This window comes from Vulpes vulpes, chromosome 16 (genome assembly GCF_048418805.1).
Source record: "Vulpes vulpes isolate BD-2025 chromosome 16, VulVul3, whole genome shotgun sequence".
NCBI lineage: Eukaryota > Metazoa > Chordata > Mammalia > Carnivora > Canidae > Vulpes > Vulpes vulpes.
This window is the reverse complement of record NC_132795.1, coordinates 42,897,568-42,913,133: the sequence shown is the minus strand read 5'-3', so window position 1 is coordinate 42,913,133 and position 15,566 is coordinate 42,897,568. Positions and strand designations below refer to the sequence as shown.

The following is a 15,566-nucleotide window of genomic DNA, read 5'->3' as shown; positions in this document are numbered from 1 at the left end:
TCCTCCCCCCCATTTATTCTGGCTGGCTGTAGGGTGGTGATGGCTCCCTGTCCCCTCCTTTGTTGCTTTTCCTAAACTCTGCTCACATTGTTGTAAACAGTTCCTTTATGAAATCTTAAATTACTCAGTTTGGAAGTGCATTTGATTTCTGCCAGGATCCTGACTGGTCCATTTCTGCAGAGTGAGGCTCAGAGCCCTGCTTTTAGGATTAGATCACATGGAAACAGTAAGCTCTAGAGGCAGGGACAGGCTTGTAGAGCTTCCCATACACCAGAGCAGCTCGATCATATCATGCCATGGTAGGATGAAATGAACCAGGAGGACAGGAAAAGGTCCCCAGGCAGTCTGAGCTGGAATCTCCGCTTTGACTCTTTCCAGAGAGTCAGATGACATCACCTCGGTGCCTCACTTTCCTCACCCGTAAAGTGGGATAATAATAGTAGTACCTGTGTCCTAAGACTGCAGTCAGTGTTAAATGAAATATACATGTGAGTTATACAAGACACATATACAAGACAGTTCTTGAGATTTTATAATTAATCAATAAAAATAGCCATAATAATTATTAAAGACCAAATTTCAGGCAAGATACTGGTTGCTTCAGAGGATTTCTGCATGGACAGGTGAAATCAAAGACAAATGACTGTAATGAAGACTCAGACTCCATATTTTGATATTTGACTGCTGACAGCTGTTAAGTTTCAACTCTCCCTCTTCCCCGTCTGTACCACATCTGGGCAAGCTGATCCCATCTAGGCCTGGGCACTCAGTGTTGTGACACCAGTAAAACCACAAGCTTCTGCTGCATGAGGATTCACATCCTCAGCCTCAATCTCTCAACACAATTAAAAACCTACAACAGTCTCCTCCTTTCCTGGCTTTTTCATTTCAGACTTGCTTGAGAGGCCTTCCCTTCTCTCCAAGACGTCTCAGTGATGTAAATGATAAGCCTTTTCCTACCTGTTTGGTATATGTGTGATGCATCAGTATCAACATCCAAACCAAACTTTGGGTGGGGGTCCATTTGCCTCTGCAGGTGACATAACTGGCTTCTCTTCAAAACACTTTGGCACTAAAGCCACGGTTCCATCATTCTGTTTCTGATCTGCTTTAGGGCAAACTTTGAACTGACTGAACTTATGTTTCTTTCTATAGGGAATGGGCATCTCAAAAATAGAAAATAATTTGAATTGCAAAAAATAAATTTCCTTTTTTTCCCCCAATTTCGAGTGGTAGACTGAGATTTGTATCCTCTATATCAGGTTGCTCTGATGATCTAGTTGCCAAGCAAAGCACCATCTTGTCCAGCCTTAAAAGTCTACCTCCAACCAGTGAAAGTAGAACAAGGGCTGTAAAAAAAGAAAGACCCCATAGTGCCTACAGTTTGAGAACCTAAGTCCTGAACTGTGCTGCTTTGCTTCCACTTCCTTCTCTTGACCTCCAAATTGACAACCACTGTCTGCTCATCTCTTATCATCTTTGCCAGGCCCTTCCGGTTAGTGAACACATCCATTCTTTCTTAGCCACCAGCAGTCTCCTTTTCCTCCTTCACGTCCGTTTCTCTTTTTTGGTAAGTTTGAGTTATGGAAGTATTGTGACGTATGCATGACCCCTCTAGATAGCCCTTTTATGAATATGGTTTAACCCAGAAGATGTCCAAACTTCTGTGGATAGACATAAGAATCACTAAAGGAACTTTTTAAAAAAAATTGCAGATACTTGGAGCCTATCCCAGATCTGTGAAGTAATAATTTGCTTTGGGGACAGACAGGGATGGGAATATATAGGGTAGGAATCTGTATGTTTAAAGAAGTTCCCTAGCTGATTCCAATGATGAATCAGATACAGAGCATATTGAACAGATTAATTTTGTGACACTGGATATTTTAACCCCTAGAATATCATGACACCAGAACATTTAACCCCAAGGATATTCTGATCCCATCATTTACTCTTTGCTGTGCCATCAGTAGGGGTGGTTGGTACAGAAAACACAGATTGATTGGAAATATGTTGAAGAATTAGCTTATCAATACAGACAAATTCCAGACAGCAGAATAACTTTGACATAGCTGAGGAAACTTTCATACAGCTTTCTCATGTATTGGCTAAAAACAGCAACAACAAACACAAACCAAACTATCAACCTTTTATCTAATTCATACTAAGTATTACTGTTAAGAATGATCAGCACAGGGATCCCTGGGTGGCGCAGCGGTTTGGCGCCTGCCTTTGGCCCAGGGCGCGATCCTGGAGACCCAGGATCGAATCCCATGTAGGGCTCCCGGTGCATGGAGCCTGCTTCTCCCTCTGCCTGTGTCTCTGCCTCTCTCTCTCTCTCTGTGTGACTATCATAAATAAATAAAAAAATTAAAAAAAAAAAAGAATGATCAGCACAAAAGAGAATGGTTCAAACTGCACATGGTAAAATTTGTTATAGATGAAAATCTGATGACAAATCATGTTTTGATGCTCACATTGAAATGTGTAAATATTGAATAGGGAAAAATTAGACTTGGCAAAAGTAATCAACACTAAATAAAACTGCCAACAGCTAAATTGGCACATGTTGAAACTTATTATTGCCTAAAACTTGAGGTAAGAATCCAATTTTTTTTTTTTTTTACTAAGTTTGGGTGTGAAGAATTTGACCTGAAACAATTGGATTTGGTACAAATAATGACCATAAAAGAACACATGCAATTGCAGAAACTATAATCAAGAAAAATTTGATATGAACAGCAAGGGGAAAAAACACACATTGGATAACATTTTCATGTAAACCTTATGTGGAAAATAATTTATTCCAATGAAAAAAATTCAGTAAATTAAAAATGAAAAGGGGAAAAATTAGAAATGTCTTAATTGGAATAAAAATTTATCAAGGAATTAAAGTAGCTTAATAGAAATTAGCCCTAAAAATGTTTTCTTAATGAGAGAATATTCATCCATGTAAGCATAATTTTGATGTGCAGTTTCCACTCCTAAACACAAGAGTCAAAAGATTCTCCGATCTGAAAGTGAACAGGATCTAAATAGATTGGTTAAAACAAAAGGCTCAAAATTCCCTGCACCCAATTATTTATTGTGAGTGTCAAGAAAGAAGTGATTAGGAAAAGTCTGGATCAGGGGGTAAACCCAAGGAGGGCAAGCATTCATGGGATCCCGCAATGCAACTTCAGTTTTCTGGGCATCTAGATGGCAGATGAAGGTGTAGCATGTACCTGATAAAAAAAGTACAGAAGATGGATCCTGTAAAATTTTTCCTGTGCTTCTCTGTTCTTACCTAACTACTTGCTGGGGGAATTGAGCCATAAATCATCATTCTTGAAGTTGACAGAAATAGTCATCCTTCAAAATATAAACCCCACTATAAAAACAAAAAGAAGAAAAATAAGTGTTGGGAAGGATGTGGAGAAATTAGAGCACTCTAACTCTACACTGACAAGAAGATTGTAAAATGGCCCAGCCATTTTGGAAACAGCCTGGCAGTTCCTCCAAAAACTATAACACACAGGTTACCATATGACCCAGCAATTTCATGTCTAAGTATATACCCCAGAAAAACAAAAACATCTGTTCACATACAGGCTGGTTCACAAATGTCTATAGCAGCATTATTTATGAGAAGCAAAAATGGAAACAATCCCAGTGTCTGTCACTTGATTAATGGATAAACAAATTTGTGGTATATCCATACAAAGGAATATTGTTAGGCAATAAGACGAAATAAAATACTGATACCTGCTACAATATGGGTGAACCTTGAAAATATTGTGCTAAGTGAAAGAAGCCAGTCACAAAAGGCCAAATACTGTATGATTTCATTTATATTAAATGTCCAGAAAAGGCAAATGTATAGAAACAGGAAGTAGGTTAGTAGTTGCTTAGAGCAGGAAGGGGCTAAAGAGGAAATGAGAAGGAAATGATAATGAGCACATGTTTCTTTTTTTATTTTTACTTTTTTAACAAAAGGATTTATTTATTTGGGAGAGACAGAGAGAGCAGAGAAGAGGGGCAGAGGGAAAGAAAGTTTCAAGCAGGCTCTGCACTGAGCATGGAGCCTGACATAGGGCTCCAAATCATGACCCCAAGATCATGACCTGAGCAGAAACCAAGTGTTGGATGATTAACCAGCTGTGCCATCCAGGTGCTCCTGAGCACATGTTTCTTTTGGGGATGATAAAAATGTTCCAAAATTGACCATGGTGTTGGGTGCACAACTCTGTTAATATACTGAAAATCACTTAAGCATATATTTTAAATTAGTAAAGGGTGTCGTATATAAATTATATCTCAAAAAAAGACTATTAAAAATGCAAATCTCCATGAAGGAAGTCACATCCTAAAGCCTTGGGATATCAATCCTTATCTCTGGGTGTGTCTCCTCCTCTGTATACTGGGAATGATAATAATAGCTGATAAGGATGTTGAGAGAATTAATGAAGCAATGTGTGTGAGAATGCTTACACCTCATATGACATGCGTGGTAAAAACAGCTAAATGTCCAGCAAGAGCTGTGTTTTTCCTTCCATGGCATAGAATCAGCACAGGAAATAGTTGCCCAAGCAAAGATTATAATTTCCATAGTTCCTTGCATCCATTTATACCATGATCTCATTCTGACCAATGGTATGCAGTGATGTGTGTGGTCAAGGTAGTTGACCAGCTGATATCTATTTCACCCTCTGTTCCCTCTCCTGCCTGGTTGCTGAACAATTGATAAGGCATGGGAGGCCATTAGCTAGGAGATGCCTGGGTCCTTAAAAACCCCTCTGTGGGAAACACCCACCCACCAGCTGCATATAACACATTGGACTGATAATCTCAGTGAAGAATATGGTTCTTTTTGGTTAAAATGTTCAGTTATAGCAGCCATTGTTTACCTCCACTAATATAAAACTTTAAATAGGTCCTCAACAAATTTCTGACAAAAATTAAGACATTTTTGTCATCTGTTAGTACCTTTGGAGTTTAAAAACGAAAGCCAGTAGAGCCTGAGGTGAGGAAAATATAGAACTCTGAAAAGTGAATGGATTGGGAGAAGCAGGTCACTGACTCAGTTCCCACCCCAAATCTTACTGTTTATTGCACCATTCATTGCTCAGCCTTCCTTAAGGGATTGGTGCACTTTATTGAATCTCATGGTCATGGAGCAAGGACCACTTTAATTCTGAGTTTCTGCACTATTTGCCAGCCCTAATCTCTACAGTGAGCCTATATCCTAAAGAAAGGAGGCAGACAATAAAAGTAAGTAAATCATATGATATATTGGATGGTGACTATTGCAACAAAGGACTGTGGGAACTCAGAAGAGGTGTTCATTTTAAATAAGATGCTCAAGAGATATATTATATGGAGGGTGACATCAGAGCAAAGTATCAAATACAGTGACATTAGAGCAAACCATGATCCCAGATAGAGGGCCTAGTGGTATAAAGACCCTGAGATAGGAACACACCAGGTGTGTTCAAGGAACAGAGAGAAGTTCCATGTGGTGGGGAAGGGGAGGCAAGGGGAAGAATGATGGAAAAGAAGTCAGAGAAGTTAGGGGCCGGGACCAGATCATATGGAAGCCTGGGGACTGGACAAAGAGCATAATGGGGGATCTGAAAGAGTTCAAGGCCACAGATAATTGGTTACTGTTACCGACTTTGGTAGTGAATGCCCGTACAATGCCCTAGAGACGAACCGGTTGTTTCACCTTAGTATGTATCAGTTCAGGACCCAGACAGCAATCCCACAGGAGGAGCCAGCAAGAACTCAGTTGGTGAATGGGATCCGAGATGCTCCATCCCCCACCCCTGCCACCATGACGTCACATCAGTGCTTATGTACCACAAATGACATGTTCTGTAGGAGCAGGAGAAAAGGAGAAAGCTTTAAGGATAAGCATTTACCAGACACAATCTGGAAGAGACTGAATTTATAAGGATGAGAAAATAAAGATGCTATGTTTTCTTTGCACATCTTAGTTCTACTGGCTTAGCTTTGTGGTGTTCCACAGGTCCCTTAAGGTCTGTTTGCTTTCCTTCAGTGTTGTTTCTTTCTGCTTCTCATACTCGTTAATTTTCATTGTTCTATCTTCAGGCTCTCTGAGACTTTCTCTTTCCTGTTCAAATCTGCCTTGGAATCCCTCGAGTGACTTTCACTTCAGTTATTATATTTTCAGCTCTAGAATTTTTTTTTTGTTTCTTTAAAAATTTTTTAAATTATTTATTTGAGAGCAAGAAGGAGAGAGAGTGAAAGAGCACAAGCAAGGGAAGGAGAAGAGAGAGGCAGAAACAGCCTCCTCGCTGAGCAGGGAGCCCTATGACGAACTGGATCCCGGGACCCTGGGGTCATGACCTGAGCTAAAGGCAGACACCTGATGGACTGAGCCACCCACATGCCCCCTTTTTGTTTCTTTTTAGACTTTCTGTCAATTGACATTTCTATTTTGTTCACATATCATTTTCTTGATTTTCTCCACATCTTATTTTAATTCTTTAAAGTCTTTGTCTAGGAGATCTGCTATTGAGTCTATAGGGAGAGTTTCTGCTGATTTATTAATTTACTTTTTCCTTTCAATGAGCCACACTCTCCTATTTTTTGTATGCTTTGTGCTTTTCTTTTTTGTTGTACATTGAACATAACATGGTAACTCTGAAAGTCAGAGCCTCACCTTTCCGCAGGGTTTACTGGTTTTTGTTATTCTCTTTGCTTTTTTCTTCCTGTGTTTGTTTTTGATTGTTGTAGGGTATCTCTATGCTGAGAAGCATCAGCCTAGGATGTAAACCTAAGGTGTTCTAAAGTCTTTTCTGAGCTTTTTCCTGAGCATATACAGTCAGTTTCTAATTTTCTTTAAATATGTGGTTGTTTGTGAATGCCTGTCTTTAATGTCTGGTTTCTGAAAGGGAAAAAAAGTGAAAATTGAAGGCTTGGTTCTTTAAATCCCCCCAAATTCCCTACAGCTGACAGGGGAGAGGCTTGCAACAATGTGGGGGAGGTGCAACAACGATGGCTGCCCACCTCTTTGCACCTCTGTGATCAGAATCAGCAATCCATGAGCAGAGCTCAGATTTTTTAAAAAAAATTTTATTTATTTATTAATGAGAGACACAGAGCACGAGAGAGAGAGAGAGAGAGAGAGAGAGAGAGAGAGAGAGAGAGAGAGGCAGAGACACAGGCAGAGGGAGAAGCAGGCTCCCTGTGGGGAGCCCAACAAGGGCCTCAATCCTGGGTCTCCAGGATCACACCCTGGGCTGAAGGTGGTGCTAAACTGCTCAGCCACCCAGGCTGCCCCAGAGCTCAGATTTCCAGTGTTTAGAAGAAAGCATCCTTTTTGCCTAGCCTGGCTCTCACAAACTATGTGCAGACTGCTTCAGAAACATGGGGCAGAGCTGCCTGCCATAGGACTGAGGGTGGAGGAGGTTAGTTACCACTCTGCTAAGAACTGAGATTTACTAAAATTAACTGCAATCTACCATCCAAGTCTTCCCTTAGAAATTGCAAGCCTTCAACAGACTCCAGAGTTCCAAAATAGTTACATCACAGAGATTCCACCAATGTCATTGTTATCTGGGTGGAGAGGGAGATCCCTGGGGCCTTCCACTCAGCCATCTTTCCAGAGTCCTCTACTAGTGAAGAGAATCTTATGTGTTGAATAATACGTTAAATCTTATGTGTCCTTTTAGTCAGGGTTCTTGAGAGGAGCACAACCAATAGGATGTGTATATGAAGAGATTTATCATAAGGAATTGGCTCCAGGTATTATGGAGGCTGGGAAGTTTCAAGGTCTGTAGGGTGAGCTGGTGAGGGTGGAGACCACGAGAGAAAATGGATGGTATAGCTCCAGGCTGAAGACTGGTTAACTCAAAACTCAGGAAAAGCCAATGTTTCAGTTCAAATTCAAAGGCAGGAAAAAGCCAAGGAACCTGTGTGAAGGCCTCCAGGCAGGAAGAATCCTTTCTTACTTGGTGGAGAGGCAGATATTTTGTTCTATTCAGGCTGTCAACTGATTGGGTGAGGCCCACTCACATTATGGAGAGCAATCTGCTTTATTCGTCTACCAACTTAAATGTTAATCTCATCCCAAATCCCGCCCCCCCGAAACAACAAATAATATTTGACCAAATATCTGGGTATCCTATGACCCAGAGAAGTTGACACATAAAATTAGCCATCATACTTCTAATACAGAAATTATATCCGGAAATAACTAGATATTATGGTCCCTTTAGGGCAGGTTGATAAAAACCTAGGGGCTGCATCTTCTCAGTGTGTTATTCTAATATCTGTTGAATATGCTGAGTGTACTACAATCCCAGTCCCGGACAAGAAAAGGCAGTTTATGATTTTGGTGATGATGATGATGAAGTGTAAGTCATTTAAACACTTGACAGTTATATTTATGGAGCGAGACATTTCCTTTAATGCCATTTTATAGGCAAGAGGGAAAAATCTGCAAACATATTTTGGATTACATACAAATTTGTCAGGGTCTTAAGTTACTCCATGTTTAGAGTACAGGAGTACTTTACGTTAACTTGGAACATTCACACTTTATATAAGCAGGGCTTGGGGAAGGTTCAAAATACCTGGAAAACAGACTTTGTATAAAGATGTTCATATTGGAATGATGAGCATTTCACAATTTCTCCAGGGAGGAGTTTAGCAGACAAGGCTGATTCAAAGGCAGCCTTTGACATAATGAAATTTCTTCAGACTCTGGACCTTACTGTTGCATGGGACAGTAAAATCAAGAGTAGATGGCATCTCATACTCTCACTACCTTATTTAAAACTCAAACACTTCTTTCCATGCCAGATTGGGTAACAGAGCCTGGACTTGAGAGGGGAACTGTAGATAGAAACATTAATCAAATTTGCTTTGAGGAGAGCTACTCACATGGAGCACGGAACATCTGGGAACTTTGTCATGGGCCACTCCGGTTGGTAAATTAAGGGCCAAGTGATTGTGACATTAGTATTTTGGCAACTGCTCTGTCTCCCTTTTCTCCTAATCCCAGTCACAGAATCATATCTTGGAGTTGGAAGCATATTTGGATTGAATTGCTTCTCTGTCCCTTCCAATTCATAATCTGAGGGCTCATTAGGTCTGGCTGGGCCACATATCTCACCAGGCAGGAGAGAGCTGATTTCAAAATGCTATGAGTGCATGTTTTTGGAGATCTTCCTAATTGATCTTTAGAGCAGAGCAGTCCTCTTTTATTGGTCACACATATGCCATTGGTGCAAGTGGTTTCATCTTTCTTTTACAAGTGTCATTTAAAAATGCAGATGACTCATTCGTTTCATTTATTTCTTCATTTGAGAAATATTTATTGGTAATTAGGCACTGGGACAGGTATTGGAGATAAAGGTGGTCCAAAACAGGGAAGGGCCCCGTCCTTATGGAGCTTGTACTTTAGTGATTTTATTAGTAATTTTCATAATAGTTTAATTATTATTTAGATCTTTCATACCAATATAATTTATCAACAAAAAGAAAAAAATAAAATAAATAAAGTTTAAAATGCCTCATCTGTTATTCTCTTTTGGCTTCTTGTATTTTAACAAATTCCTTTTATATCATTGTCTTATGCCTATCTTTTTACCTTAATTTTAATCATGATGTATATTTTGCATTAACTTCTCATGTGCGAATGATCTTAGCAGACTCTTCCCCATGTATGCTACATCACAAGCATTTTCCCTATCACTATCTACAAAATTATAATTTCTGTAAATGCAGATAGCTTGCCGTATGATTTGTTTAATTATTCCTTTATTTAGGCTCATTTAGTTGTACATTATTTACTAATATATAACATCGTAGTAGTTTTTTTCTTCTTTGCTTGAACTTTACCTTAGAAACAAAGAGCTGAAATTCTATAAATTGGAGTAATGAGATGCTTTTCTTCTTTATTGAACAAGATGAGAAATAGATGACATACTTTCAGGCGAACTCAGTTATCTTAGAATTCCAGATGACTGGAGGAACCAGTGGAAAGCACAAAAACAAACAACATTTTTTCACTAGATGCATGATACAAAGATATCTTAATTTTCTTTTTATTAAAAAGAAAAAAGAAAATAGAGGGACTTACTTCTATGTATACACATTCACAGGATTGTATACACATGAGAAAAGAGACTTTGAAACCACTGACAGGGTTTTAAAATGTATTTTTCTAGGCTTATACTACACTTAAGTTATTACATTTTTATGTTAGCCTACTGAATTCTGAAGTGTGGGATCATAATCAAAATGACCATAATCTCTTGTAATATAGAATGAATTATTTTTGCCCATTCTTATGATGGATCCATCATTGGTAACATTTCTTCCCTCGTCAACCATAGATTGTTTCTTGTCTTCTTGTAAAGATAAGCGTGGGCTTACTGGAGGGAATGTCTGTGCCATCTTACTTTCCTTGGTTTGATTTTCCAAAGGGTCATGGATGGGCAGGAGGGGACTGATGTTCCTACTGTGAGTCCTCATGTGGCTTTCATGGGAATGTCTCTAAAGAAGGACAAGTCGGATCTAATGAAGAGCAGGATACAGTAAAGCAGTTAAGTCGAGTCTTGCATGCTTCTTCTGAATTTCAATTATTCCGGGCAGTCTAGTAGATTCTGAATTACCAGCAGCTGCGCACTTGCTCACTTTCTTGTCTGCCGCAGCTGCCACCAGCTGTTCTCACTTTCTTACCCCATATCCAGATGCAAACAGCTGTTCTCTCTTTCTTTGCAATTGTCAACAGTGGCTCATTTTGCCCCAAACACATGGACACCTGCAGCAATAGGAATTCTATTTTTCAGTTGTGGCCAAATACTGGACAGCTTTAGGAAGGTTGAATGGAGGAAGGGAAAAAGAAGGAATGAGAAGTGCTTCAATGCAGAAAGAGCTTGTGGTTTGGAGACTTGGAGACTGAAAGGTAGATGGGGTACTTCTGGTTGTTTTCATGGTCTGGGTAAGATAGTGACAACAGATACCCATACTTCTTCCTTACTGTGACATTCATTTTGGAAAGCAAAGAGTTGTCACTAACAAATAAATCCCAAGAAACGAGCACCAACAAAGAAATTATAGTGGTGCTTTAGGGCTTGGTCTTCATTTACTTATTTAAGAAGTATTGATGGACACTTCTGTTGAGCGCTTGTGTAGGCATACAGTAGGTGCCAAATAAATGGGTATGCACTTACGAATACACACATATTTATCAGTCTAGTCTCAATGATATAAAAAGAGAACATTTTATTATATTTTTTTCCAGAAGAGAATATTTTAAATGATTTTTTTTTCTGTTGGATTCGGCCTCTCCTCTACCCATGCCCCACCCCATCATTGGGACTGGGGATTTGGGGATTATCTCTTTGACCAAGAAATACTCCCGGTTCTCACATCTCTCTCTTGTTGCAGGGACTAGAGAGAAGAAAGTGGAAATGGAGAGGAAGGGCATTCACACTGAGCACTTAATGTGTCCCCAGTACTGGGCATCATCCTTTATATAGGTCATTTCATTTTATCTTCATCAAAAACTTAGGAAATTGGCATGATCATCCCCATAGAGCTGATAAGGAAACTGGAGTTGGAAGCGTGAAGCTTCTAAGGCCACACAGCCAGGGAATGACAGAGCCTGGACAGACCCTTCCACTCCAGGGCACGAGCTCTTTTCACTACAGCCTGCTTCCTTCCATGTTTCTCCTTTCTGCTATCCTGAGAATATTAAGGTGAATAGTAGAGAATACTGATAGTGATAATTGGGTTCGAGGCTGTGATTGCAGAAGTAGGGGCCTAATCCATCCAAAGGCTCCATCTTCAACTGGAAATTGGTCCAAACTTCATTCACCATTTTAAGCTGCAGAGCACTTCCAAAGGCTGGAATAAACGATGAGATACTGAGGAGTCATAGATAAAGTTGTTATCACAAAAATGATCTCTACCTCTCCAGGATATTTTCTGTTAACAGTGGGTTTTGGAACAGCATTTGACCAAAGAGGGGGAGGACCCTCATTTTACATCCTAACTCCATCCATTAGTATCCCAACAACGTGAATGATTACCCTTTGGGATATTGAGTGGGAAAAACTGGCTGCGGTTCTAAGGCAACTTCCTCTGGTTTAGGGAGCCATTAGGAAAAGCTCCTTATTCTTGTAAAATTTTTCCTGAACTTTCAGGGCCAGTTTCTGCAGCTGGCCAAGAGTCAGCCTCAGTTAGAATCCTGCCAAATTGGGCATCAACAGCTCATTTGGCTTGGAAAAAAAAAAAAAAAGAAATGAGAAACAACTGACGTTTGTATACTTGAAATTATGAGCTGTTTCTCTAACAAAGAGACCAAACACTTTCGGCTTGTTTTACAGTAAACATACACATTGAACAATCTGGTTGGTTAGCAGCTGGCTGTGCATATGTAGGACATATGTGAACACATATGGATGCATAAACTCACATATGTTCACTTAAAAGGACACTGTCAAGCCATTTTATGACTTTTTTTGTTCTCTGGGCTCCGTTGTTTATAAAATCTTCTTAGAAGCTTAAAAATACAATTTCTTTCCCTACTGATTTTTGTTCTTTTTAAAAAAAAAGGCAAGTATTTTGAATGACACTCAAATAAATGGGACTGGTTCTATTTAATCCCAAGTCCTACTTAAACACATACAACAATACAGTGTCCAATGAGCAACAGAGCACTAACAGTGAGAGTTCCTGATGAAGAGAAAAATAATGAATCTTCTGTAGGCATTTCAGAATTGAATGGAACTCACAAGATTATTTTCTGGCACCCCAGTGCTTTTATGTATGCATGTATGAATGTATTTTCAAAATATGAAACGCTTTACAAATTTGCATATCATCCTTGTGCGGAGGCCGTGCTAATCTTCTCTGTATTGTTCTAATTCTAGCATGTGCTGCTGAACAGAGCACCCAAGTGCTTTTAGTGTATGATATCAAATATAAATAATAGTGATCATGATAAAACCTATTTTTCCCTATTATTTTAGCAATATTTTTCTAGCTTCTTTACTAAGCAAAAATCCCTTTAAAATATCCTTGCTTGGGGCAAAGGCTGTGAAGAATCAGATCAAAATGGCTAAAACACCAGGAAAGATGCTCAAAATCACAACTAGTTGGGAAAGCAAAAAGTTAATTAATGTTGTATATCCATCCGGTTGACAGGAGAAAGAAGCAACAATACACATTGCTAGCGGACGTGAGGAAAAGGGTACGGTCATTCATATTTTGCTGGTGGAAATGGAGATTTTAAAGAGCTTTTGGGGGATGCAAATCTAGCAACATTTTTCTTAAAATTGAAAGTATATACTTACCCTTCAATCTAGCATTGCCCTGTTGGAAATTTAACTCATGGAGACAGGAGCACTACTACATGGGTTATAAACACAGGGTTTCTACAGCAGCATTGTTTGTTGTAGCAAAACAACAACATAAAATTGAAACCAAGTGAATACTCTTTAATAGGAAACTGTTGTTGAATAAATTAATGTATGTCTATACCATGGGATATTACATAACTACCTCTGCAAAAAGTGAATTGGAGCAATACTGGTTGCTTAGAGGGATTGCCACAGATAAAGTGGAGGGAGAATAGCCAGATGTGTAGAGGAGTATAGTTTATGAGTCCATTTTCTAAATCCTTGATCAAGAAAACTTTTATAGGTATACGTTTATCTCTCTCTGTATCTCTTTTGTCTATACACACATTTGTATGAGGTTATATGGTGATGGAAACAAATGTGGATGGATACATAACAGGGTTGTTCAGATGGGCTGTCCAGAAGGGGCAGGAGGAATTATGGTGGTGGTAGGTGAGGAAAAGCAACGAAGAAGGAAAAGGCTAACATAAGAAAAGTGTGGTATGAAAGAGGTGGTCACATTTACTCAAATTATATGTTTATGCATATAAAGGAATTTTTGAAATAATAAGAGATCATTCAAATAAAGTGTTCTCATCTTCTAGTTTTTAGGATTTCCATAGATTGAGATAAAGGAGGATGTGAAAGTTCTGGAAGAAGTCAGATCATCATGGAAAACATCGAACATGAGGGTTGGCTAATGATCTGTCATGGGTCCAAGGTTTCCAGTTTAACATCAAAATAGCAGGTTGCGTTTCAATCATTTCAGGGTACTGGTGCCACCAAGTGGTGTCTGGAGCAATTGTTGGTGGCATTTTATTACCCTACCAGGGAAGGAAACTCTTGGCCTACCTCTATGCCCTGCGCAGTGGCAAGCGGTCTGGGGAGGGCTCCCGCTCTCTTTGGAATGAAGCGCGCCCCTGGGAGCCTGGCACTGACATGGGCGGGAAGTATGAGAACAGATAGGAAGCAAATAGCTTTTGCCCTTAAATCAGAGCTCTGTTGGGGGTTCCTATTATCAAGTGCTCTCCTATGCCTGATGTTTACCTGTCAAGTCCCTTGGGATGTCTTTAGTATTTTCGAATACTTGGGCTGGTATTACAACCTGTCTGACTTTGTTAGTGGCCTGGTCTCTCATACAGGTCTTCACTTTTTATTGTGACCACCCTAGGCTGGCCTCTGGTTATTTCTTTCCGAGTGCCATAAGAACGTTTTCTTGGGCTGTCCTATTCCCAATCTCTTTGGGGCCCATTCTTAGCACACCCACTTGGGTGCTAAGCTTATGGTCCTTTCCAAAGCCTTCTCTCGTTCCTCGCTGCCCACCATCAAATTCTGATATCAGAGCACAAGCTTTTATTTTTTATTTATTTATTTATTTTTTTAAATTAATTTTTATTGGTGTTCAATTTACCAACATACAGAAAAACACCCAGTGCTCATCCCGTCAAGCTTTTAATAGGGTGACAGTATGTCTCAGTTTGCCTGGGATGGTCCCGGGTTACTTCTGTTGTCCCGATGTAATTATTGTGACTTTATTCACTCTCAGAAGTGCTCTGGCTTGGACAATCCATTATATAGACATTCTAGCTCTTGACCACGTGGTTCTCCTGCCTGCAATACCTACGATAAGTTACCTATGAGAAGGACATGTGAAGTTTGTGGCAGATGGAGGAATTAGATCCGAGAGTGTACCTTTTTTCTTCAAACATCGGAAAGCTAGATATAAATTATTTGGTATTTACTACCTTATTTAAAAATGTATCTTCTCTGTCATTTCAATGACAAGTAGAATTTTTTGTTTGTTTGTTTGCACTCTAGGGAGAAAATCTACCTTCGTAGTCATCATGTAGCTCTTTGGGTTTTTCACAGACGAGAGCGGACCCGTTTGGGGCCTGGTGAGTGCCACGTTCATCGTTTGTTACTCAATGGGAAGGATATTCAGCTGAATAATGATACAGAAATTCTAAAAATTTTGAGGAGGTAGAAGCACCAATTCTGTGAACTCCTTCAGCACAAGAGGTCATAGCTTAGTTATCCACCAGTTAGCAGAGTGCTTGAGCGTTAACGCTCTTAGGACTTGCTCAAAAGTCTGAAATGGGGGCACTGCATCCCAGTTGAGGTATCTTCTACTTCTGCTTTCTGCATTTTGGGTGTAGTAACAGGTTGAATAGGAACTGGTTAAGGAAGTGCTTTGCCCTGAGCTCACCA

The 15,566-nt window shown here is 39.6% G+C and overlaps 1 protein-coding gene and 1 non-coding gene across 2 annotated transcripts in view; one reads left to right on the top strand and one right to left on the bottom strand.

Annotated features, from left to right (window-relative positions):
- TSPAN8 (tetraspanin 8) overlaps positions 1-15,566 on the top strand; it is a 220,382-nt gene that overhangs the window by 135,481 nt on the left and 69,335 nt on the right. The gene's annotated exons all lie outside the window — the stretch shown is intronic.
- LOC112922428 (U6 spliceosomal RNA) lies at positions 12,808-12,910 on the bottom strand. Its single transcript, XR_003235439.1, has one exon. It is a non-coding gene; the product is annotated as a U6 spliceosomal RNA (small nuclear RNA).